The sequence below is a fragment of the Erpetoichthys calabaricus genome, chromosome 15 (genome assembly GCF_900747795.2).
Source record: "Erpetoichthys calabaricus chromosome 15, fErpCal1.3, whole genome shotgun sequence".
In the NCBI taxonomy this organism is placed as follows: Eukaryota; Metazoa; Chordata; class Cladistia; order Polypteriformes; family Polypteridae; genus Erpetoichthys; species Erpetoichthys calabaricus.
Window position 1 is genome coordinate 39,214,518 of NC_041408.2, and position 25,957 is coordinate 39,240,474.

Below are 25,957 nucleotides of genomic sequence, written 5' to 3' on the forward strand. Positions count from 1 at the left end.
CTGTGTAGATCAGATTCTACTAGATTAACCAGCCGTAACACTTCTTATCATTTGGAGTGTTTTTCAGCTCTTGAAACGCGCCATTGTGAATTCAAGTTACATTCAACTATAACTCAGTGCCCCGTGAAAATACTGATGTAAAACTGTTCTAAATGATGTAATACATAGTTCCCTAATGGGTAAGAACTGTTTGGATGGTTTCCTAAGTGTTACTCAAGGTACACATCAACATCTCAAATTCACTTGTTTTCCCCATTGAAAAGCATTGGGAGAAACTGATGTTGAGTGTTACTCAATGTTCCTTAACTTCTATGTGTGGAAACCACTTGTATCACATGTGAAATGATGGATTCTAACAGAATTTAACTGTGTAGATCAGATTCTTCTAGATTAACCAGCCGTAACACTTCTTATCATTTGGAGTGTTTTTCAGCTCTTGAAACGCGCCATTGTGAATTCAAGTTACATTCAACTATAACTCAGTGCCCCGTGAAAATACTGATGTAAAACTGTTCTAAATGATGTAATACATAGTTCCCTAATGGGTAAGAACTGTTTGGATGGTTTCCTAAGTGTTACTCAAGGTACACATCAACATCTCAAATTCACTTGTTTTCCCCATTGAAACGCATTGGGAGAAACTGATGTTGAGTGTTACTCAATGTTCCTTAACTTCTATGTGTGGAAACCACTTGTATCACATGTGAAATGATGGATTCTAACAGAATTTAACTGTGTAGATCAGATTCTACTAGATTAACCAGCCGTAACACTTCTTATCATTTGGAGTGTTTTTCAGCTCTTGAAACGCGCCATTGTGAATTCAAGTTACATTCAACTATAACTCAGTGCCCCGTGAAAATACTGATGTAAAACTGTTCTAAATGATGTAATACATAGTTCCCTAATGGGTAAGAACTGTTTGGATGGTTTCCTAAGTGTTACTCAAGGTACACATCAACATCTCAAATTCACTTGTTTTCCCCATTGAAACGCATTGGGAGAAACTGATGTTGAGTGTTACTCAATGTTCCTTAACTTCTATGTGTGGAAACCACTTGTATCACATGTGAAATGATGGATTCTAACAGAATTTAACTGTGTAGATCAGATTCTACTAGATTAACCAGCCGTAACACTTCTTATCATTTGGAGTGTTTTTCAGCTCTTGAAACGCGCCATTGTGAATTCAAGTTACATTCAACTATAACTCAGTGCCCCGTGAAAATACTGATGTAAAACTGTTCTAAATGATGTAATACATAGTTCCCTAATGGGTAAGAACTGTTTGGATGGTTTCCTAAGTGTTACTCAAGGTACACATCAACATCTCAAATTCACTTGTTTTCCCCATTGAAACGCATTGGGAGAAACTGATGTTGAGTGTTACTCAATGTTCCTTAACTTCTATGTGTGGAAACCACTTGTATCACATGTGAAATGATGGATTCTAACAGAATTTAACTGTGTAGATCAGATTCTACTAGATTAACCAGCCGTAACACTTCTTATCATTTGGAGTGTTTTTCAGCTCTTGAAACGAGCCATTGTGAATTCAAGTTACATTCAACTATAACTCAGTGCCCCGTGAAAATACTGATGTAAAACTGTTCTAAATGATGTAATACATAGTTCCCTAATGGGTAAGAACTGTTTGGATGGTTTCCTAAGTGTTACTCAAGGTACACATCAACATCTCAAATTCACTTGTTTTCCCCATTGAAACGCATTGGGAGAAACTGATGTTGAGTGTTACTCAATGTTCCTTAACTTCTATGTGTGGAAACCACTTGTATCACATGTGAAATGATGGATTCTAACAGAATTCAACTGTGTAGATCAGATTCTACTAGATTAACCAGCCGTAACACTTCTTATCATTTGGAGTGTTTTTCAGCTCTTGAAACGCGCCATTGTGAATTCAAGTTACATTCAACTATAACTCAGTGCCCCGTGAAAATACTGATGTAAAACTGTTCTAAATGATGTAATACATAGTTCCCTAATGGGTAAGAACTGTTTGGATGGTTTCCTAAGTGTTACTCAAGGTACACATCAACATGTCAAATTCACTTGTTTTCCCCATTGACACGCATTGGGCGAAACTGAAGTTGAGTGTTACTCAATGTTCCTTAACTTCTATGTGTGGAAACCACTTGTATCACATGTGAAATGATGGATTCTAACAGAATTTAACTGTGTAGATCAGATTCTACTAGATTAACCAGCCGTAACACTTCTTATCATTTGGAGTGTTTTTCAGCTCTTGAAACGCGCCATTGTGAATTCAAGTTACATTCAACTATAACTCAGTGCCCCGTGAAAATACTGATGTAAAACTGTTCTAAATGATGTAATACATAGTTCCCTAATGGGTAAGAACTGTTTGGATGGTTTCCTAAGTGTTACTCAAGGTACACATCAACATCTCAAATTCACTTGTTTTCCCCATTGAAAAGCATTGGGAGAAACTGATGTTGAGTGTTACTCAATGTTCCTTAACTTCTATGTGTGGAAACCACTTGTATCACATGTGAAATGATGGATTCTAACAGAATTTAACTGTGTAGATCAGATTCTACTAGATTAACCAGCCGTAACACTTCTTATCATTTGGAGTGTTTTTCAGCTCTTGAAACGCGCCATTGTGAATTCAAGTTACATTCAACTATAACTCAGTGCCCCGTGAAAATACTGATGTAAAACTGTTCCAAATGATGTAATACATAGTTCCCTAATGGGTAAGAACTGTTTGGATGGTTTCCTAAGTGTTACTCAAGGTACACATCAACATCTCAAATTCACTTGTTTTCCCCTTTGAAACGCATTGGGAGAAACTGATGTTGAGTGTTACTCAATGTTCCTTAACTTCTATGTGTGGAAACCACTTGTATCACATGTGAAATGATGGATTCTAACAGAATTTAACTGTGTAGATCAGATTCTACTAGATTAACCAGCCGTAACACTTCTTATCATTTGGAGTGTTTTTCAGCTCTTGAAACGCGCCATTGTGAATTCAAGTTACATTCAACTATAACTCAGTGCCCCGTGAAAATACTGATGTAAAACTGTTCTAAATGATGTAATACATAGTTCCCTAATGGGTAAGAACTGTTTGGATGGTTTCCTAAGTGTTACTCAAGGTACACATCAACATCTCAAATTCACTTGTTTTCCCCATTGAAACGCATTGGGAGAAACTGATGTTGATTGTTACTCAATGTTCCTTAACTTCTATGTGTGGAAACCACTTGTATCACATGTGAAATCATGGATTCTAACAGAATTTAACTCTGTAGATCAGATTCTACTAAATTAACCAACCATAACACTTCTCATCATTTGGAGTATTTTTCAGCTCTTGAAACGCGCCAGTAGTACATATAGATAGCAACTTTCAAAGGAGGTGTTAGATTGATTGATGACTTTAAGCCCCGCCCCATATATGAAAATATGATGTATGAAAATATGAAAATATGATTTATGAAAATTTGAACATTTAAAAATTAAAAATTTGAACTATGCCCCGCCCCTGGGGTTGGACCACCGTCATAATAGATCATCTCTAAACCCCGCATTTTAGGGTGGGTCTTTCGTAAATCGGACACTTATCACGCCCCATTAACAATGCTCACGCCCCCGAGGTACGCCTTTATCTCTCTATCCGCCTATAGGGTTAGGATTGAGGCGTGTCTCTCACCCCCGACTGTGGGAGGAGACTGAAGAGTTCTTGTATAAAATTCTAGTCATTTAGTGAAAACGCCACGACACACAAATGTAAACAGAATGGACGGTCTTGTGAACGCTGCTAAGAAACTGAAAGCAAATAGGGTGTCCAGAAGAACGTTATGGGAGTTACAGGAACCACGCTTCAGCTCTGTCTGGTACGATTTTAGCTCTGCTTTGTGCCAGGTAGAGGTAAATAGAAATGCTGAGGGACAGCTCACGATCGCCGTTTCCAAGAAGGAGCCTATCCTTCCTGAATATAACGAGGCTGGTCACGAAGAGGAGGAGGATGATAAAGAAAATGTGGTAAAGGACAGAGTGAGTGAAATTAGCTATTCTATAAAAGACTGGACTTTTTTGGACTGGAGCTCTTATGCCAAATATTGATGAAGCTATTTATCAAGGAAAACTGTCCGACCAGATGAAAAGAATTAAAAGAAAATTGGAGGATGAGTTTCGCATGTTGAATAATTCATGCTCGGAGGAGGAGGAAGAAAACTGGGAGTCAACCGCCCCCTAAGTGAGCGGAGATAAATACAGAGGTGTTTTCCATAGTCTACATTAACCTAAAACCCTATCGAGATGTCTTCAACTAACTACCATTCTGAAGCTGGTGCTAGCTGGACCGGTCGTCTCCTCGTTCTCTCTGCCTCTGAGGTGACAGAAGTCCTCGACATTTTGATGCGCTCCGAAGAACCACGCTCCAGGGGTATGGAACATACGTCCGCTGCTGACTACCTGTTTTGGCCAGCTAACCTTCAAGCCAACACCGCCTACTCTACTCCCGACGAGATGATCGACACTAACCTACAGCCCCGCTACTCTGCTGCAGACCAGATGCTGACAGACGATGTGTTTTGGCCGGCTAACCTTCAAGCCAACACCGCCTACTCTACTCCCGACGAGATGATGACCGACACTAACCTACAGCCCCGCTACTCTGCTGCAGACCAGATGCTGACAGACAATGATGTGTTTTGGGAGGGTAACAACCAGCACCCCGCCGGCCACGTTCATAATCAGTCCTGTTGGTCTATGGAGCAGACGGTGCCCAGCGACAGCCTGTTTTGGCCCGACGATATTGTACCTAACTCCGGGTACTCTGCTCCTAACAACTCTCCTTCAGACCCACCGTCTTGGCCAGATCTTCTGATGCCCTCAAATGACCAGATCTATTGGCCCGAACCTCAGTTATCCGCCCCTGATGATATGTATTGGCTGGACAGTCTCCTGGAGAACCGTACAGTACCTGACTTTTTTGTCCCTGGTGAGCATGCTCTAGGGAGCCTAACGGGCGCTGAGGAGATAGCCGTGCAGGCCATGCAGCAAGAAGAGGCTGTGGACGAACTGGTAGATGCTCTGTCCGCATGGAAGCCATCGTCCCAGTATGCTGATTATCAGGGTATGGGCCTTGAACAAACTGACGGGCCCCTGGGTGAAACACTTCGAAAGACTCTGAAACTGATCAAGAGTTTGATTGCGGCTCTGCAGGACATAATAGTCGATCGGGACCTAAAAAGCACTTGTCAAGGTTGTTTCATAGACCACCCCAGCCAGACGCAGCATACGTGTCTGTTAGAGTTCCTAGCTCTGTACATGGACGGTGAACAGATTCCCGCCAAACCTTTTCAACCAGACTTTGTAAGCAGCAATAGTGCTAGAGAATATTATAACCTGGTATTGGCCACTGGTAAGCATTTGAAGGATCACGCTCTGTCAATCAGCCGTTCAGAGTTCTCGCAAGGATATACTCTTTTCGCTTTTGATTTAACCCCCGATCAAGAATGCGGTGATCATTTTTCATTAGTTAAAACCGGAAACATGAGATTTGAATTACGCTTCCGCGTCCCTCTCCCTCGGACCGTCAATCTAATAGTATATGCGGTCTTTGACAACATCATTGAAATCAACCAGAGACGTAATGTTCTGTATGACTACTAATAAACACCATGAATACAAAACAATTAACAGAACTACTGTCCCAAGACCCCTACACCGAAAGATATTTCCGCGGTGTGCTGGCATGTGATCAACTACCGGAAAAAAATAACGACTTGCCGGCCATGTTTGTAGTGAATACTCACCGTCAAACCCAATCCGGAGAACACTGGCTGGGGATTTACCTCACAGAAGACAGAAATGGGGAGTTTTTTGATTCCTATGGAAATCCTCCGGACTTTATCTACTTCCAGAATGATATCTACTGTTTCTTAAGCAAAAACTGTAAACAAATCATTTACAATAACCGACAGCTTCAAAGTTGGTTCTCGGACAAATGCGGTCAACACTGCCTCTTCTATCTGCATCAGAGAGGAAAAGGAATCTTGTACACCTCTGTAATAAAAAAGTATTCTGAGGACGTGAACAGTAATGACTCTATGGTCTCTAAGTTTGTTCGTTCCTGACTTCCTTCACCAGGACTCTGTTTTTATCAGTACCCTTGCGTGCAAAGATCAGAGACCTATAAATATTTCAGTAGACGGTTAAAGGATGACAACACTCTGTAATGAGATAAAATTGTATTTAATAAACAAATAATTTTACAAATTAATAAGCAATCCATTCCAGTCTTTTTTTTCTCAGTTTCAGTCGGTAGGGGCTAACTTCTGTTTGATGAGCAGGGAGGGGGGTGGCGGGTAGCTTAAAACTTTCAAGGAGTTCTCTCGTTTCATCATTAGGTACGACAGAAAATAGAATGTTCAAACCGGCCATGGCGTTTACAAATTCCTTCCACCCCCACGGTCTCCTTTGTTCAGTTATTGTATGAGAAGCAGTCAGATTACGGACCAAATCCACCATGTTGGATCCGACCAAAGGTTTACCTTCTAACAACAGCTCTCCACGATTATTCCAAAACGCGTGATTGGGATTAACGGACATTTTATGTAAAACAAATTCAACATTTTTCTTTGCTTTTACAGGCGCGCTTCTCAAAACCTCTTGCCAAACCTTGTCCTCAGACACCTTGACTGTTCCAGGGCCCCCCTCGCCATTTTCTTCTTTTGGTAATACAAGCGTCAGACTGCTAGTTTCTTTATCGGCCTTTTTAACTAGCGTCAGATATCTCTGCAAGATAGAAGTGTAAAGCTTCACCTTCTCATCAGCCCCTAAATTACAGCGTTGCAGGACGATTTCATTTCTTTGTCCAGTTCAGTTTCCGTGGCACTCAAGAGATTGTTCGGGTTAGCACTCTTTGGCTGAAAAAGAGACATTTGTTGCTGAGGGACCAAATAATTTTTTTGAGCGTATTCCATGTTTATGCTCTAGAAGCTAATAAACTGGATATGAGTGGCACGGCGACGCTTAAAAGAGCTCCCAAAAAGCTTCCTTTCTGGTTCAGAATAGCTTTCTTCTTTTTTAAGGTTAGTTTTCTGTCAATTATTTTTCGGCCAGATGTTTTATGCTTCTTGAGTTGCTTAAACTGTTTGGGCGAAAGAGGTATATTACCTTTTAAAGTATTACAGGCTCTTTCAGACAAAGCATTAATTAAATCGTCAGAAGAGGCGTTTAGAAGAATTTTACGGCGGCGACAAGAGCAACGGAGTAAGGCCTTGAGAGGCTGTAGGTTTCTGCTTATTCTGGCCGACATGCTGACAGAATATGTAACTTTCACTCAGAACAGCTTCTTTTATCTTTTCACAGTGTTCACGACCGGCCAATCGGGCGGAAACAGACCTGTTCTTAAACGCAGTTCGTCTGGGGTCTGTGCCTTTAAATCCACTAAGAGATAGCCATACGGTAGTTTTGTAGCATCTTCGAAAGCTTCCAAAAAGAACTTAACACGCCTCGGATACATTTGGCAGGCCAAGGTAGTAATCTGCAATTTGCCCCTGGGGTTTTTAAAAAGAGTAATATAATTGGTGTTAAGATTAATCGTTCGGCTTTTCTTTCCTTGAAAGAATAAATTTTGAACCAAGTACATGATAGACAGATTCCGATGATGAGTATATTTTGTGAAAGCTTTTTCTATTTCCTGGCTTTCGCTAGCCAATTCCATCAGATCATCTATAATGACCAAATTTATTTTCTCAGGAGGGAGAAGTTCGTCATCGCATAAAGACTTTGGGGGCCCCTCAATAAATTTTAATTGCTGAAATTTAGCCAATAGCTCGTTGTACATTTTCTGCCAGCAACTATAAAACCAAATTATATTTTGAAAAGGATGAGACACAACGTGGTTTGAATGTTCCAATAATTTTTTCACATAATAGGATTTACCGGAACAAGAGGGTCCCGAGATAATTTTAGCAAAGGGGTGTTGAAGGCGTGCGTCAAAATCTCTTTTAGTAGCCATAAGGTCTTGTGTTGTAATCTTTTAGGAGAACCCTCTTGTTATACACCACTCTGAATTTCTTCCTGAGTGGTCTGTTTTCTAAAGTGAAACGTTTTTTATTTCGATGGATCCGCTTACCGTGAACCAGTAGCTCTTGAGGAGGGGCTTCATGAGATGTCACAAAATTCTGAACTAGATTGGTTAGTGACTCAAGGTTTATAATTTTACTGGTTTTGTGATTGATGGTGATACCTTTTACCTTCATACATGTTTTGCCTTGTGCCGTTTTATACCCGTACGTCTTTGGACCGCCTGAAGCAAATTCAGTAATATAATCACCAGGATTTAACTCACTGGTGAGCTGCAATGACAACATTAACGCTACCAGGTAGGGTATACTTTTCATCGGTGTACTTCCATTGTATTTGAGCAACCTCATCGCCGATAAATTCAAAATAAGAAACATTATACTGTTTGGAGAAAATATATTGCAAGAATTCCTCACCGTCCTTGACTAAGCTAGTAGTGAAATGGAGAGGTTTTTGCCCAAATTTACCCCAAAGAGAATTTAAAAACAACTTTGAAATTTGTCTCTTAGCTGGATTTACGGCGATGTTATCACGGTCCAATTGTACACCTTCCTTCTGATAATAATCTAAAATATAACGGTCTCGGGAAGCCTCATCCGTACACCAGGCAGGATAGCCCGAGGCCTCCTGCTTGCCTTTTAGATGAAGCTTGATATAGTCTGAGAATAACTCAGAAGTACGTTCGGGGTAATGCCAAATCTCGTAATGCTTTTGAAACTTTATACCCTTTGTCAATGGCCTTTGCTATTTCCACACTGCACTAAGTACCGCTTAAAGCTCTCTCATCCTCTGTGTGACGACAGTCCACAATCTGAGCTTCTGTCTCCATGCAGGTGCGACAGAGGGTGAATATTAATTTCCAACAAAACCTGAGAGGCAGGACTGGAAAACTGAGACCACGTGGAGGCTGGACGGTGGCTTTAATAAATCCAAAATACTGCCTGAGATCGCCAAACTGCTGAAAAATGATAGTGGGGTGACCGACCGGGTACAGTTTTGTTTTATTCACAAACGGGTACAAGCTACTGAAATCATAATAGTGAATCTGTTCGGGGCCCACTGCTTTGTGGTACAATTTTATGGCGTTGGTACGTCCGCCGAACAACGAGTCCCTCGGTTGTATATGTTGAGGGAAATCACAGTGTTTTAAGAAAGTTTGTAGCCTGAGGTCTTGTTTTTTCCCAAGAATGCTCCCAGAGCACGCGCACATCTAGATTAAATATTGTCCTAAGTATTTCCAATTTTCTCATAAACTTTTGGTACATAACCGCACAAGTCATACCGGTTAAAGGATGGGTACTGTTTAAATCATAACATTCTGGACAGCCATGATAAAAGCAACCAGCAAATTCAAAGGCAGTCGGGAATACCTTTAACTATGGCATAGCCGTCAAGATAAAAGGAACCCTTCTTTACTTCCCCAAGGTTTAGAGCGTGTCGAATGTTCAAATTTTCTGTTTCACAGAGATACAATAACCATTGAATAGATGCGTTCGAATAGTTTTTCTGACTACTACTGTAATGGTCAGAAGGAATTATGCCGATAGACTTTGGAGGCATACAGTTTTGCCTGTACATGGCCATACATAGAGATGCCAGGGTCATGCATTGAAACGGGTCAATATTGCCAATTTTGATGACCTCGTCTCTGAATTTAATGCACGCTGTTCTAAGAATTTCTACGTCATTTTTACAATAAAAAGCCATCTCCTCTTTAAAATTAAAAATGCCATGCTTGACACTGTGGTACCAGGTAAAAAATTCTTCTTTTTCTTTGGTCATCATGCTCTGAACACCGTAGCATTCAGGTTCAGGGTAGGGGCCGATATAATTCTGATTTTCAGCCGTATTGAACATATGGGGGAAATAACCTTTTGCGGCTTCAAACCCCATGGCTTTAGGCATGGCACTCAATTTCATTGTTAAAAAATTCAAAGAATCTATAAAACGTAATTGATAACCATCATCTGTGAAACATATCAACTTATTTCCTTGAGTAGTAACACTAGGGTTCACACCATTTTCAAGCAAATACTTCATTAAAAAGTACCCATCGTAACCTTTTGAATTGTGAGCTATGAAAGTATAGCCTTGATACTTGGGGCGACGGCATCTGGCAAAGAACTGGTGTACACAATCTTCACCCGCCCAGAATCAGGATTTACCCTGCAAGGACTTACAGTATATGTAATTAGGAATGTGCACCCCCGTTTCTTGCCGACTTTCAAAATCATAAAATACGTATTTCTCACAACGATCCTCAGACTTCAAGGTTTCTATAAAGCACTGATGGTTTTCTGCGTCATTTTCAATTTTTGCTTTACAAACACGGCATTCCTTGGGCCGACATTTATGGGGTTTTGAGGCGGCATTCACTGAGTAAGTTTTGTAACACAGGGGACACATTTTTGCAGTGTCACAGGCCGCTTCCATATCATTGGTCTTGTCGTTAAATTTAGGAGTCGTATGCTGAATAAAACAAAATTGGGACCGGCAGTAATGGTTGCAATCACCACACTTGACAAGTTCTTCAGGGATCGGACGGCAATCTGGGGAGAAACAGACGTTGCAGTGGCCTTCACAACGATGACTAAGGATTGAGTGGTAGCTTGTGTAACAGTAGTCGCATAAGTATTTCACCCCCAGAAACCCCTTTAAATTCAAAATACCGTAGTAATGGTTATCGTGTAAAAACATAAAATAGGTTTTGGGGTTTCTACCTCGGGAGCTTTCAAATTTTTAAAATTTCTCATTTCTTAGACACCTGTACCAGACAACAATTTTAATACCCAGCAAGTTTTCAAATTTATGAATGTCCGCAAAGGACACTTTTTCATGCTCAGATAATCCAGCCCTGCTCTGAAGGTTATACGCTTCACGCATGCATAACTGGGGGTTTTGCATGTACCGGTCATCCATTAGGCTAAGCAGACAAAAGACAAAACAGAGCTGATTCCCGTAATTATTAGAAATAATTAAATGCCTCGTTTTCTTTCTAACTATTTCATGATTGAGTAGAGATGAGACCTTGCGAGAGCCACGAGCGCCCCCGCTAGGTGACCGAACAATCTGGGTGACTAGCATCAGAGACTCATCCGCTAGCACACTCGCATGACTCTGAAGAAGATTCTCTATCTGATGAAGAAAATCGTCTACATTAATATTAGAGCCAGTCAGCTGTATTAAAAACGCTGATAGGTAATGAATCAGCACGCAATTCTAGCTGCGGATTTAAAGTACCTGAAAAACTATCCAGAATTCTTTGCAGCCTCTCATGAATACTGTTAAACACCTCCTCGTAAGACTTTAGTTCATAGGCATCGGCAAAATTTAAGGGGTGTCTTATTTCAGTGTGATTAAAAGCAGGTCTGTCAATCTGCTGAAAAACACCCTGACCGTCTTTACTACAGACAACAGAGGGCCTGGCCATGCCTAAAGTAGACGAGGGTGAAGGTTTAGATACCACAGAACCACCGGACATAACTGGCGCATCTGAAGGAGTAACCACAAATAGCTGGGCAATAGGGGCTGATGAAGCAGTGACTGAAACAGAGGGCAAGATTAAAGCCGAGGGGGCAGAGGAGACTGAAGCAGATGGCTTGGCAGCAGATGGCAGGATTAAAGCAGAGGGGGCAGAAGGGCTAGAAACAGAGGGCCCAGAAGGGATAGAAACAGGGGGTAAGATTAAAGCAGAGGAGGCTGAAGCAGATGGCTTGGCAACAAAAGGGATAGCTGAAATAAAATAGACAGAGGGGGCAGAAGGGATAGAAACAGAGGGTCCAGAAGGGCTAGAAACAGGGGACAAGAATGGAGCAGGGGCCAAGACTGGATCAGGGGAGACTGAAGCAGACAGCTTGGCAACAGAGGGAAAGACTGGAGCAGAGGGGGCAGAAGGGATAGAAACAGAGGGCACGACTGGAGCAGAGGGTGCAGAAGGGATAGAAGCAGAGGGCCCCGAAGGGATTGAAACAGGGTACAAGAATGGAGCATGGGCCAAGACTGGAGCAGAGGGGGCAGAAGGGGTAGAAGCAGAGGGCACGACTGAAGAAGAGGTGTTAGCAACTGGTGTTGAAGCAGAGGGCCCAGAAAGGGGCAAGACTGGAGCAGAGGGGACAGAAGGGATAGAAACAGGGGGTAAGATTGAAACAGAGGAGACTGAAGCAGACGGCTTGGCAACAGAGGGGATTAGCTGAAATAAAACAGACAGAGGGTGCAGAAGGGATAGAAACAGGGGGCAAGACTGAAACAGAGGGCCCCAAAGGGATTGAAACAAGGTACAAGAATGGAGCAGGGGCCAAGACTGGAGCAGAGTGGGCAGAAGGGATAGAAACAGAGGGCAAGACTGGACAGGAGGTGTTAGCAACTGGTGCTGAAGCAGAGGGCCCAGAAGGGGGCAAGACTGTAGCAGAGGGCCCAGAGGGGTTAGAAACAGGGGGCAAGACTGTAGCAGAGGGCCCAGAAGGGTTAGCTGAAGTAACAGAGACCAAGGAGACTTGAGCAGAAGGTACAGATGTAGCCAAGGGGATAACCGAGACTGATGTGGCCATACTGTGAGAGGGGGCAGCATTTACAGAACCCAACGTGTTTGTTAAACCATGACCCATTTGAGCATTCACATTTTCGTTCAAAGACCGCTGAACCCTTTCTAACAAGTTATTTAATGTTTGCATTTCATCGGAGGTGGCTACTGGACGTAGGGCTTCTAAAAGGCTGTCAAGCTAGTCAAAGTCGATGGGAGTGGTAACAGGTGAAGGAACTCTCACGGTCGCTATTATATTATTCATTTAGAACATGCTTTGATTTTGCCAATTAATATATTCCAATTCATTAAAATGTCGGGGTGGTGGAGTAGGCATTTTTCGGGGCCGAATACAATAACTAAGTTCATTCACCATGTCATGCAATAACCCAGCATTTTGAAAACCGCTCCCAGCGTCCAAGTCCTCACTTGCACACCTCTTGCCAGACATTATTTGGGGAACAAGTTTTCTAAAATTGCATACAATAAAATAACCTTTTCACGTATATCTGGAGACAGTGGTAAAAGGTCCGGTAATGCACTTTGAAAAATCAACAGCACTCGTTCGATTTCAGCCTTCAACTCAGCAGCCTTAGCAGCGGAATCAAATCTTTCAGGTTCACCGATTATTTGGGTGAGAAGTCCGGGTGATGATGCAAACGGTGGTGAACCCCTGAGTATCTGAGTAAGTAAGCCTGGAGAGGCGGGTTCTGAAAAAAACAAGCAAGACTAAGTTTTCTTTAAAAATAAACATTTGCCGCGCACTCGCACAAATAGTTCAACTTACCGGGCTGCGTGAATGAGATGTTCAATAGTAGACTGTCCGAGGGCCTTTGTGCCGATTCTAGATGCTGACTGGAAACTTCGGAAGAATTACCACTCTTTGGGAGCGTCGAGTATTCTGCTAAAAAGTACATATTTAACCCCAACGCCTTATTTTCTTCCACACACACACACGAACCATCAGTTGAAAGTGGTACTTACGGGTTTCTGGGGACTCTTTGTCTGAGGCAGGATTTTTATTCTCAAAAAGACAATCTGTGGCAGCTATTAAATCCTCCAATTGCGAACTAGTTAGATTTAAAGAATCAAACAGTTCAGCCTCCGATTCTAAAATATAAAAGACTAGGTTTGTACGTACTTAAAGACAATTACATTAAAAAGTAATCAGCCAGAACATTCTTATAAGTTTGTGCATTTTCATTAAAAGTAATTATTATGAAACTTTCTAAGATTGGCTCTTACATTTCTGGCCCCTAATTGGCTATGCAGGAGTGGAGACAATTACTATACTTTACTTCAATATGAGCCAGTTAACTTTATATTAACTATTGTTTTCAAATCACTAGCAATAACAATGCAAACAAACATTTTAAAAATTTCATATTTCAAACATTGTCTATTTCTTGAAGCAGGCACAGTTTGTTCACGGGTCTGTCCGGTGTGCTGGTTTTGGTCTGCACACAAACTCTTCTGACTGCACCTTTGGCATCTGGCATTGTCTTGATGACTCAATCCATTACCCAGGAATTGCGAGGTGTAGCTTTATCTACAATTAAAACAATGTCCCCTGGTTCAAAATTTCTTCTTGGTGCAAGCCATTTTGGACGTTCTTGAAGTATTGGCAAATATTCTTTAGTCCATCTTTTCCAAAACAAATCAGCCATGTATTGAATTTGGGTATGGTTCATTTTCTGAAACGAGTTCGGGTTGTATTTCAGGTTTTGTCTTCAGTAACAACAAGTGATTGGGTGTGAGTGGTTCCAAATCATTTGGGTTATCTGATGTCTTTGTAAGGGGTCTGTTATTGAGTATTGATTCCACTCTACACATCATTGTAGGAAGGTTTTCATCATCGAGTGTTTGTTGGTTTAGTGTTGAATTTAAGATCTTTTTTAAGCTCCTGATTTGTCTTTCCCACACTCCACCTTGATGAGAAGCTGATGGTGGATTGAAAATCCATTTGATTTGTTCTTGCATCATAGCGTTGCTGATTTTTTTGTGTTCCAATTTTTTAATAGCTTCTCATAACTCTCTTTCTGCTCCAACAAAATTTGTACCATTGTCTGAGCGTATAATTTTAATTTGTCCTCTTCTATCCGTAAATCGGAGTATGGCTTGGATACAAGAATCAGTGTCTAAGCTATGTGCGATCTCTATATGCGCAGCTCTGGTTGTTAAACATGTGAAGATTACTCCGTACCTCTTGACTAGGCTTCTTCCTCTTTTGACTAGGAAGGGGCCAAAATAATCGACTCCAACATTTGTAAATGGTGGTTGGTTTGGTGCTAGACGATCTTCTGGCAAATCTGACATTTTTTGCTCACCTACTTTCGCATTGTATCTTCTGCACGTTGTGCACTTTGAAATTATTTTTCTGATAGCTGAATTCGCTTGAGGTATCCAGTATTTTTGGCGTAGCTGTGTGAGCACATAGTTGCGCCCACAATGTCCAATTCGTTTATGAATGCGTTGCAATATGAGAGAAGCAACGTGTGAATGCTTGTGTAGAATTGCAGGATGTTTAGCTTCTTCGGGCATTGCAGCTTTGCAGAGTCTTCTTCCAACTCTCAGTATTCCATTGTGTATGATCGGGTCAAGTTTATAGATTTGACTGTTCTTTTTAACACAAGTCTTTTTCTTTAATGCCTTTAATTCTTCTGGAAATTCTGGCTGTTGACTGAGGCGGATAAGCTCTGTTTCAGCTTTAACTAAATCGTCTAGAGAAATTGGACTTGTTTTTAGAGTCAGTTTATACCTTTTCATGTGCTTTGCAATGAGTGATTTTTGTTCTTCTGGATTACTTTTAGTCTGACTTGCTTCTAGTTGAAATGTTTTTCTTTCATTTCTTAACTTCAGCATTAAGTCTTTAAACTTGAGGAACCAAGCCACTGCTTTCTTCAAGCGATGCCAATCTGAAAAATAGGTGATTAGTTTGTTGATGGGCTCGGTTGCTTCCTCTAATTTTGTCATGTTAACTGCACAAGTTTTAACTTCTGGATCATCTTCAATGAGTGAATCGTTCAGTTGATCTGGGCTTTTTGGCCACTCCCGTTCGGGCTTCAATAAGAAACTTGGACCTTGTGACCATGTGGTGCTTTTGAGAAAGTTTTCTATGCTTAGCCCTCTGGATGCTTGATCAATCGGGTTAAGGGCAGATGTGACATACCTCCACTGTGAAGGCTGTGAATGATCTCTGATCACGGAGATTCTGTTGGCAACAAAGGTCTTGAACCTAGTGCTTTCATTTGAAATGTATTTTAGCACTATGGTGCTGTCAGTCCAAAATGTAGATTCTTCTAAGGGCATTTGAAGCTCACCTTTAAGCATTGTGTCCATTATAACTGCTACAAGGCTGCTGTCAGTTCCAATCTTGGAATCGTGACCTGTTTCAATGGTGTAACTCTTGACTTGCCCATCAGGAATGAACAATGCTTTTTGCCCTCTTGTTGGTTAAGACAAGGTAAGTGACAGTGCCATATCCATCTTCACTAGCATCTGCAAAATGGTGCATTTGTGCTGTCTTTATGGTTCCAAACCCGGTAGGTTTGAAGCATCTGTTCACTTTATAGTCTGTAAGTAACTGCAAATCGTCCATCCATTTTTTCCATTTCTGAATGTGTTTGAATTCTACTTCTTCATCCCACCCAAATTCTTTGCATAAGTCTCTTAGAATAAGCTTTGCTGGCAGTAAGGCGGGTGCTAGAAAACCAAGTGGATCATAAACTGAGCTAACAACAGACAGAATACCATGCCTTGTAGTGGGCTTGTTTTTAAACTGTCCGTTTCTGTGCACCACTGAACACCCAGGGCACGCTCTGTGGGAAGGAGACTGTGGCTCAAGTCTAAGTCCTTTTGTTCATGAGCTCTGTCTTCTTCAGGTATAGACAATAAAACTTCTCTGTTGTTACTCACCCGCTTAGTCAAATGAAATCCCCCTTTGAGGCATAGAGCTTGGAGGTCCTTTGCCAGCTTTATTGCTTGTTCTTCTGTTGTCACTGACTTTAAACAGTCATCCACGTAGAAGTTATTGAGAACGGTGTTAACAGCTTTCTCAGGAAATGTATCTCTGGCGTCTTCGGCTGTTCAGTCTCACAGATTCTGAGGCTATGTGCATGAACTTGATGTCCTCCTGTGACATCTCCTCCTTTTCTTCACAGCTGCGCTCTGGAAAATCTGTGTTATACTGTTGCAGCAACATATCCTCAATCTCTGTTATTGACACACGATTGATTGAATGTTTGGGCATCTTACCACTTTGTTTTGTGAGGTCATCTATCTCTTTGTATGGTCCACCAACCACCCATCCAAGTGTAGTCTTCATAGCATAGGGTCCACCTCCTTGGCTAGGTATGGTTTGTAACTCCTTGAAGATTTCTGGGTAGTTGATTCCTATTAAAAGATCAACTTCAGAGTCAATATGAGTTAGACGTACCTCTTTAAGATATGCCCACTTATCGATATCTTCTTGTAGTGGAATATTTTCTCTGTCCACTGGAATGGAGACCTGTGTAAAGACCTTTGGCAAATCAATATATTCATCACCATTGAGACCACAGACTTGTAAATCTGATAAGATAGAACTTTGTGTTAGCACTTTTGAATCATCATCATAGTTATTCATAGTTTTGAGAAATACTTGTGTTCTTCTCCCTTGAAGGTTTAATTGTTTCTGGAGCCTTTCAGTGCAAATTGTTACTGTACTGCCTTGGTCTATAAAGGCATATGTTTCTACATACCTTTCGCCTTTCTTAGATTTTACCTTAACAGGAACTACTTGCAGTGCACATTCTTCTCCGGCCCCAGTAAAGTTACAAGTTCCAGTCTCTGTTTCCTTTTCAGTAGGTGTTACCACATTGGCTGCAGCTTTAGATGTTGCTCCACTGTCTTTTTTGATGTGCAGGATGTCTGGGTGCGGAAAAGAACATGTCTGACATTTCATTCTTTCTTTACAGTTCTTACCAAGGTGCCCCTGTTTAAAACAGCGAAAACATAAACCTTTAGATTTTAAAAAGTCAATTCCTTCTTTGTGTGGCAACTCTTTGATTTTATTACATTCAGCAAGGATATGTTGACCACTGCAAAATACACAAGGCTTTTAATGCACATATATCATGAACAGACTTTTTGACAGAGATTTCTTGAGTTCCCTTTTCGGCAGTATCAGATATACTTGTAGTGAAAATACCTCCCGATCTCTGTCCGTACTTCTGAGGAGGTCTGACTTTCTCGGTCTTTTCTTTTTTCTCTATACAAGTGTCACCTTGTGAAACGGCACTGTGCACAGGGTCTAGAAGCATTTCAGCTTCGTTACGCAAAAAATTAATTAGTTCAGGTATGCCAGGTCTCGTTTTATTTTCTTTAAGCTTATAAGCGTACTTCATCCATTCGTTTCTCAAAGAGAATGGAAATTTCTTAAGCACAGCACACACATTATGACTATTATTGAATTCTCCACCGTTCCCTGAATCATTCATAGTGTTCATGCAGATTGAGAGGAAGTTAGAGTAATCTCTTAGAGCTTCCCCATCGTTTTGCTTTATTTGAGGCCATTTCAATGCTTAACTGAGGTATGCGTCTGCTACGAATAGCTCATTGCCATAATATATTTCAAGCAATCTTCTAGCTTCTGAGTAGCCTTCATCTGGTAACATTTGTGAACAGCCTTTAACCATTTCTTGAGGCGAACCTCTGGTGTACTGGATCAGGTAATCTAATTTATCTTGTGAATTTGTTAATACATCACCCACAGCGTGATCAAAGGCTCTGATGAAATTTGCATAGTCAAGTGGGTCACCTGAAAATAAAGGGACCTGTCTGTGTGATACTTCACCTCGTGGCGCTGGGGTTGGTGCTGGAGGTGGTGGAGGTGGAGGTGGTGGAGGAGTAGTAGCTCTGTTTTGTTGGGTTAACGATTTAGCCATTTCAATAATTGCTTTCTGATATTCGGCTTGATTTTGTGCTAGCATATCAACGAGAACTTATTTGTAAGTCTGCGAAGGGGCCCCTGAGATAATTACTGGTTGTTCCTGCCTTTCCGACTCGAGTTCATCCAACCTTAGTAGGATTCTATTGAGTGTAGATTGTTCAACCAACACTGACGAAGAAGGTGATGATGCTGCTGTAGCACTTTTCTGGGCTAAAGAGTCACATTTAATATCCAAAGCGCGCTTTAACTGCGGAGAAGCCTTTCGCACCTTTGACTTTGAGCGATCCCGTTCTGCAATTGCATCTCTTCGAATCTGTTAACTAGCTGATCGTCGGATGTGTGTTTTAACAGTCTATTTGCATCTTTCAGCCATAGCTTTGTGACATTAATAAATTCGTTCCAATTCTTAGAGTTTTCGGCGAATGTCATATTGTGTTTCTTAATTGCGCCTTCTTTACTCAGTGCTGATATTAGCCTTTGATGCAACTCCTCTATCTCACTGTGCGTCTCGCAAAAATTTTCAAGTCTTTCTGCTACTTCTGAATGATTTTCTGGAGTATCTTTACGACTTTCTATTTCAGCTATAAGCAAAGAAAGTTTATCTTTCCTCTGACTTATGTAACCTTTAAGATCTCCGATTACATTCTCTGGCATCGAGTCTGTACTCAAGTCACTACTAACTGGAGTTATGCTTAGACATTGCCATGACAACAGCTTGAATGACTTTTGAATGACTCTTGACACACTCTAAAAAGCAATTCAAGGGACCTCTAACCACCACTTCGTCAAATGCATTCTAGTAGGTTAAAAATTCAAGTTCAATGATTTTTATTAAACATTTTAATTTGAAAACATTATTTAATGTGTTCCAACTACAGAGGGATCCACACTCCTCAGCCTCCCTGGAAAAGTCTATTCGGGGGTTCTGTAGAAGAGGGTCCGTCGGATAGTTGAACCTCGGATTTAGGAGGAACAGTGTGGTTTTCGTCCTGGTCGCGGAACAGTGGACCAGCTCTACACCCTTAGCAGAATCCTGGAGGGTGCATGGGAGTTCACCCAACCAGTCTACATGTGTTTTGTGGACTTGGAAAAGGCGTTCGACCGTGTCCCTCGGGGAATCCTGTGGGGGGGGGGGGGTGCTCCGGGAGTATGGGGTACTGGACCCCCTGATAAGGGCTGTTCGGTCCCTGTACAACCGGTGTCAGAGCTTGGTCCGCATTGCCGGCAGTAAGTCGAACCCATTTCCAGTGAGAGTTGGACTCCGCCAGGGCTGCCCTTTGTCACCGATTCTGTTCATAACTTTTATGGACAGAATTTCTAGGCGCAGCCAGGGTGTTGAGGGGGTCCGGATTGGTGGACTCAGGATTGGGTCACTGCTTTTTGCAGATGATGTTGTCCTGTTTGCTTCATCAGGCCGTGATCTTCAGCTCTCTCTGGATTGGTTCGCATCTGAGTGTGAAACAGCTGGGATGGGAATCAGCACCTCCAAATCCGAGACCATGGTCCTCAGCCGGAAAAGGGTGGAGTGCCCTCTCAGGGTTGGGAGCGAGATCCTGCCTCAAGTGGAGGAGTTCAAGTATCTCGGGGTCTTGTTCACGAGTGAGGGAAGAATGGAGCGTGAGGTCGACAGGCGGATTGGTGCGGTGTCCGCAGTGATGCGGGTCTGCATCGGTCTGTCGTGGTGTAAAAGGAGCTCAGCCGTAAGGCAAAGCTCTCAATTTACCAGTCGATCTATGTTCCTACCCTCACCTATGGTCATGAGCTATGGGTAGTGACCGAAAGAACGAGATTGCGAATACAAGCGGCTGAAATGAGTTTCCTCCGCAGGGTGTCTGGGCTCTCCCTTAAAGATAGGGTGAGAAGCTCAGTCATCCGGGAAGAGCTCAGAGTAGAGCCGTTGCTCCTCCGCATCGAGAGGAGTCAGATGAGGTGGCTCGGGCATCTGATCAGGATGCCTCCTGGACGCCTCCCTGGTGAGGTGTTCCGGGCACGTCCAACCGGGAGGAGGCCCAGGGGAAGACCCAGGACACGCTGGAGGGACTATGTCTCCCGGCTGGCCTGGGAATGCCTCGGGATTCTCCCGGAAGAGCTAGAAGAAGTGGCTGGGGAGAGGGAAGTCTGGGTATCTCTGCTCAAGCTGCTGCCCCCGTGACCCGACCTCGGATAAGCAGAAGAGGATGGATGGATATTTAATGTGTTGACATGAAAGAATTATATTAATACATACTTTAGCTTAGACTTGTAAGTAATCTAAACTCAAATTCCTTTTTTCATTTATTGAAAAACAAAATTCAAGTTCGTCTAACATAATCTAACATTATGGCTACTTAATTTCTTTGTTTCATGAGTGTGCACGAAACTCCTCCCTCTTAACATGCTGTGACAAGATTGTAATGCCATATTGCAAGTGAAACAAACAACTACGGTGAGTGATAGAGCAGATATTTTAATTGCTGTAAAAGATGAATAGTACTTAATTTCTCCTTCAATGATCCTGCATTATTATTTGCGCAATGCTGACAGGACTAGTAAAGTTACTTTACGTCTGTAGAGGTTAAGCTACGGATTCAGGCAGGCTAACGTGATGGCTGTCTAACATTAGGCAGATGAACAGGTAAAAGCTAAGTGACAGAGGAGCAATTTCAAGCTAATAATTATTTACATTGCTCTAACATATCATTTACATATTTTGCATAACCGGTTGAATAGCTCTAGTGAAATTTACTGCCGTCCATCTTACTATATTTTCTCAACATTACTTTTTTTTGTTCAAGCTGCTAATGATTTCTCACGTGCGTTTCTATGTTGGTTAAGGATTTTAGATGCAATATTGCCCTTACTGCATGTAAGCCTGATGGCATATTGAGAAGATACTTCATTAATTGTAATAATCTTTCTTTGACTTTACTTATTTTCCAGTTGTTAAGTTTAGAGTATACTCCGAAGCTGTACAGTCATTTTTCTTAAAATTGCTGTTTGTTATTTTAAATTCTGTGCCTTTTTTGCAATTTTTCAAAATAGCCATTTTAATCTGCTTAGTCCAGACATATTCAGGTTTCTGATTAGGCTGCCAAACACTGTCTTTTCTTGTTGGTGGATTAATACCTGACCAACTTGGCCACTATGAAGATACTAGTAAGCTTTACTTCCCTTGTAATACTTCATATTGGCACTTTTGACCCCAACAAACAAAAAAAAAGCAAGTTAAATTTGTTTCCATACAGTAGCTACTGTATGATGGCAATGCTACTCACTGCTCATGTTGAGCCAGTTCATGTAAGTAGATGTGCTTGGTTGTGTGTTGGAATGGTTAAAATAACGTCAGCAGTATTAACACAATTCTGTTTTACTAAACCTCTTAATATACTTTTGCATTTGTTCTGCCAGAATATCGAAGAGTTTGAAGCAAACCTTGAAAGGTAAGTATTAAACATTGCCATCATCAAAGACCAGAATCCAAACACTGGAACCATCGTGATCGAGGGAGCCAAAATCCTGGATGGTATTGATGTCCCAAGGTGCTGTGCTTTGCTCATGGGTTTAATATATGCTCTGAATCTGAGCTATCCCAAGGATCTAAAATGTACATACGAAGGAATTTCAGAAACTGTTCCTTGAACTTGATGGACTAAAAACCAGTGGAAAAGTAATGAATCTCAAGTACAGCATTTTCTAAGAACACTTTTCTTTCAAACCACTGCCAATTTTTTTTTTAACCCATGTTATTATTTAATCCATAAACAGCTGTTTCAATTGTAAACATTTTCAGGTTTTGTTTTAAATTTTTGTTGATTATGCGCTATTGAAAACTTGTTCATTATGGTTTTGTAATACTGTGTTCAAAGAATGTTGCTCTTTTGTCCAAGATTATTCTTAGATCAGAGTAGGTGCTGTTGTGTGTTCGTACCTCATGATCTTTGTAAGCACTTGGTATTTTCATAGTGATGTTGCTATATTTTTCAAAATGTTTTTGCATCTTGCAATAGAAGTCAGGTTTGACAAATTTGGCAATTGAATATTACATTGCGGCCTATATTTTTGCTGTTGTAGTATGGCTATTTTTTAGTCAAAGTTTTTGAAAGATGTTGAAAAATGTAAAAATGCAACATTATATTTCCAACTAGCCATGTGCGCCCAACTACGTTGCGCGTGTTAAAGTTGTCTGTGAAGGGCTCCCTGTTTAAACGCAGCTGCCAGTTGTGAACTGGGCCGTTCGTCGCACAGCATTATGATTTTTTAAAAGGGAAACAAAATCACAAAAGAAAACCCTTGGACATTGATTTGATAGGAACGGCATACTCGGAATCACTGTTCAAATAGTAATTATGTGGTGGTGGAGGAGCATTTCTGCTTCTCTCCGTTCACAGTCCATCTCGTTTTCATGACGCTGTCGTTTCCTGTCACGATCTCTTGTCAACCTTTCTCCAATCTCGCAGGTTGCTTTGTGACAATCCAAAGAGTAAGGAAGAACCAATGCTTCTTTCTTGAACTCCAAACGCCGACTGATGGAAAATCACAGAAGTGTGCCCGACTTATATACTCTGACTGCCGACTCCAAGAAGTGGGTGAACATTCGATTTGGACGAAGTGCTGCCAACGATGGTCGATAGAAACATAAAAAACCACAGTCTTGACAACGAAGCAGGTGTCGACACCATATCTAAACACAAAGAGTGCTATCGACAGTGTTTGTAAACAAAAGTAACAACCAAGGTGTTGTGTATTCAGCCAGTAGAACCAGCACGTAGTCTCCTTTAGTTCAATCCTCTTTAATCACCACAATCCAACCTCATCCAACGATCCTCTCCCTCACTTCCTCTCCTCCTCCATCACTACTGCCCTCTACTGAACACAGCAGGAACACCACACAAGGCAGTGAATTCACGGACAAACGAAGATCAAGATCCAAATGAAGATTATATATAAAGATAAAGTAAATTTTACAACACTTTCATTCTTTAAGTGGCTGTAGTTTTAATAATTTAATAAACAATTAAACTTAATGAAGCTGAAAATTATAGGCTGAAAACACTAATTACGCCAACTTCATTTTTTACATCATCACAACTTTAAAATATATTATTAATTAAGTACGTAGAACTTAAAAGAGTCTTTAAAAATGTAATGTAAATTAGTTGAGACAACTTAATTTTTATGTGCAGTGAATTGAAAAAGGTCTGTGTATCCTATAATCTTTTAAGTTGATGGTGCTTAAAAGCAATTTAAGATCTGAAGGATAAACATTTTCCAGTTACTCAATGTTGTGGGTTGGTTCTACATAATTTTAACCAGAAGTTGTAGTAACTTAAAAAGCTTGATGCAGAGCGTTGCGTTAATTTTTTTTGTTGGCCCAAAACAGTATTTTTTAGAGTGCAGCAACAAACGTCACAATCGAAACGTTCCAACAAAGCAGATACTTTCTTATAGCGAGGCTTCAAAAACTCAAGCAAAAGTAAAGGCGATCATCCACAAACTCTTTTATAATATCACAGTCTCTTAAAATCTTCTCAAGTTCAGGTGCAGTGACCTTGCTTTCATGACGATAACGCAGAGATAGAAGGTAAGAGCACAGTACCTCAGAATGACTCAGTTCTTTTTATATTGTTGACGAGTTCAGGAGCAGAAGCGTCCTCTTTTCTCAAATGGTAGATTCCAGATTCAAGGCCTTAAGATGGCAAGTTTTCTGACGAAAAATGTAGCTGCGTTTTCCCAAAGTTTCCAAAGTTCAGCAGCTCTAACTCAAAAAATGGGATTCAACAAAGGCCTGACGCGCAGAAATGATTCCACAGACAAAATATCTTCGTTTTTAAAAGTTTAGTTAAGTTTCAAAGTAAAACAGTTCACACAAAAAAGAAAATTAAAATAGCAAAAAAAAAAAACAAGGAAAAATTATAATAAGAAAAATTTAGTTCTAAGCTTAATCTTGTTACATCTTAAATCGTTACTAATCACTTATAATTTCTGAACCATTTCAAAGTGTTTCTGAACCATTTCAAAGCGGTCAGAAAACTGTATGCTTATCCAATTTCTAACTTGAAAATGGGTCTTTCAAGTCCCTGTTTTCAAGAGCTGAAAAACACTACAAATGATAAAAAGTGTTACTGTGATACATGTGATACAAGTGATTTCCACACATAGAAGTTAAGGAACATTGAGTAACACTCAACTTCAGTTTCGCCCAATGCGTTAAAATGGGGAAAACAAGTGAATTTGAGATGTTGATGTGTACCTTCAGTAACACTTAGGAAATCATCCAAACAGTTCTTACCCATTACGGAACTATGTTTTACATCATTTAGAACAGTTTTACATCAGTATTTGCACGGTGCTCCGAGTTATAGTTGAATGTAACTTGAATTCACAATAGCGCGTTTCAAGAGCTGAAAAACACTCCAAATGATAAGAAGTGTTACGGCTGGTTAATCAAGTAGAATCTGATCTACACAGTAGAATTCTGTTAGAATCCATCATTTCACATGTGATACAAGTGGTTTCCACACAAAGAAGTTAAGGAACATTGAATAACACTCAACTTCAGTTTCGACAAAAGCGTTTCAATAGGGAAAACAAGTGAATTTTAGATGTTGATGTGTACCTTAACTAACACTTAGTAAACCATCCAAACAGTTCTTACCCATTAGGGAACTACGTATTACATTGTTTAGAACAGTTTTACATCAGTATTTTCACGGGGCACTGAGTTATAGTTGAATGTAACTTGAATTCACAATGGCGCGTTTCAAGAGCTGAAAAACACTCCAAATGATAAGAAGTGTTACGGCTGGTTAATCTAGTAGAATCTGATCTACAGAGTAGAATTCTGTTAGAATCCATCATTTCACATGAGATTCAAGTGGTTTCCACACATAGAAGTTAAGGAACATGAGTAACACCCAACTTCAGTTTCGCCCAATGCGTTTCAAAGGGGAAAACAAGTGAATTTGAGATGTTGATGTGTACCTTGAGTAAAACTTAGGAAACCATCCAAACAGTTCTTACCCATTAGGGAACTATGTATAACATCATTTAGAACAGTTTTACATCAGTATTTGCACAGGGCACTGAGTTATAGTTGAATGTAACTTGAATTCACAATAGCGCGTTTCAAGAGCTGAAAAACACTCCAAATGATAAGAAGTGTTACGGCTTGTTAATCTAGTAGAATCTGATCTACATAGTAGAATTCTGTTATGACCCAACATTTCACATGTTATACAAGTGGTTTCCACACCTAGAAGTTAAGGAACATTGAGTAACACTCAAGTTCAGTTTCGCCCATTGCGTTTCAATGGGGAAAACAAGTGAATTTGAGATGTTGATGTGTACCTTGAGTAACACTTAGGAAACCATTAAAACAGTAATTATCTATTAGGGAACTATGTTTTACATCATTTAGAACAGTTTTACATCAGTATTTT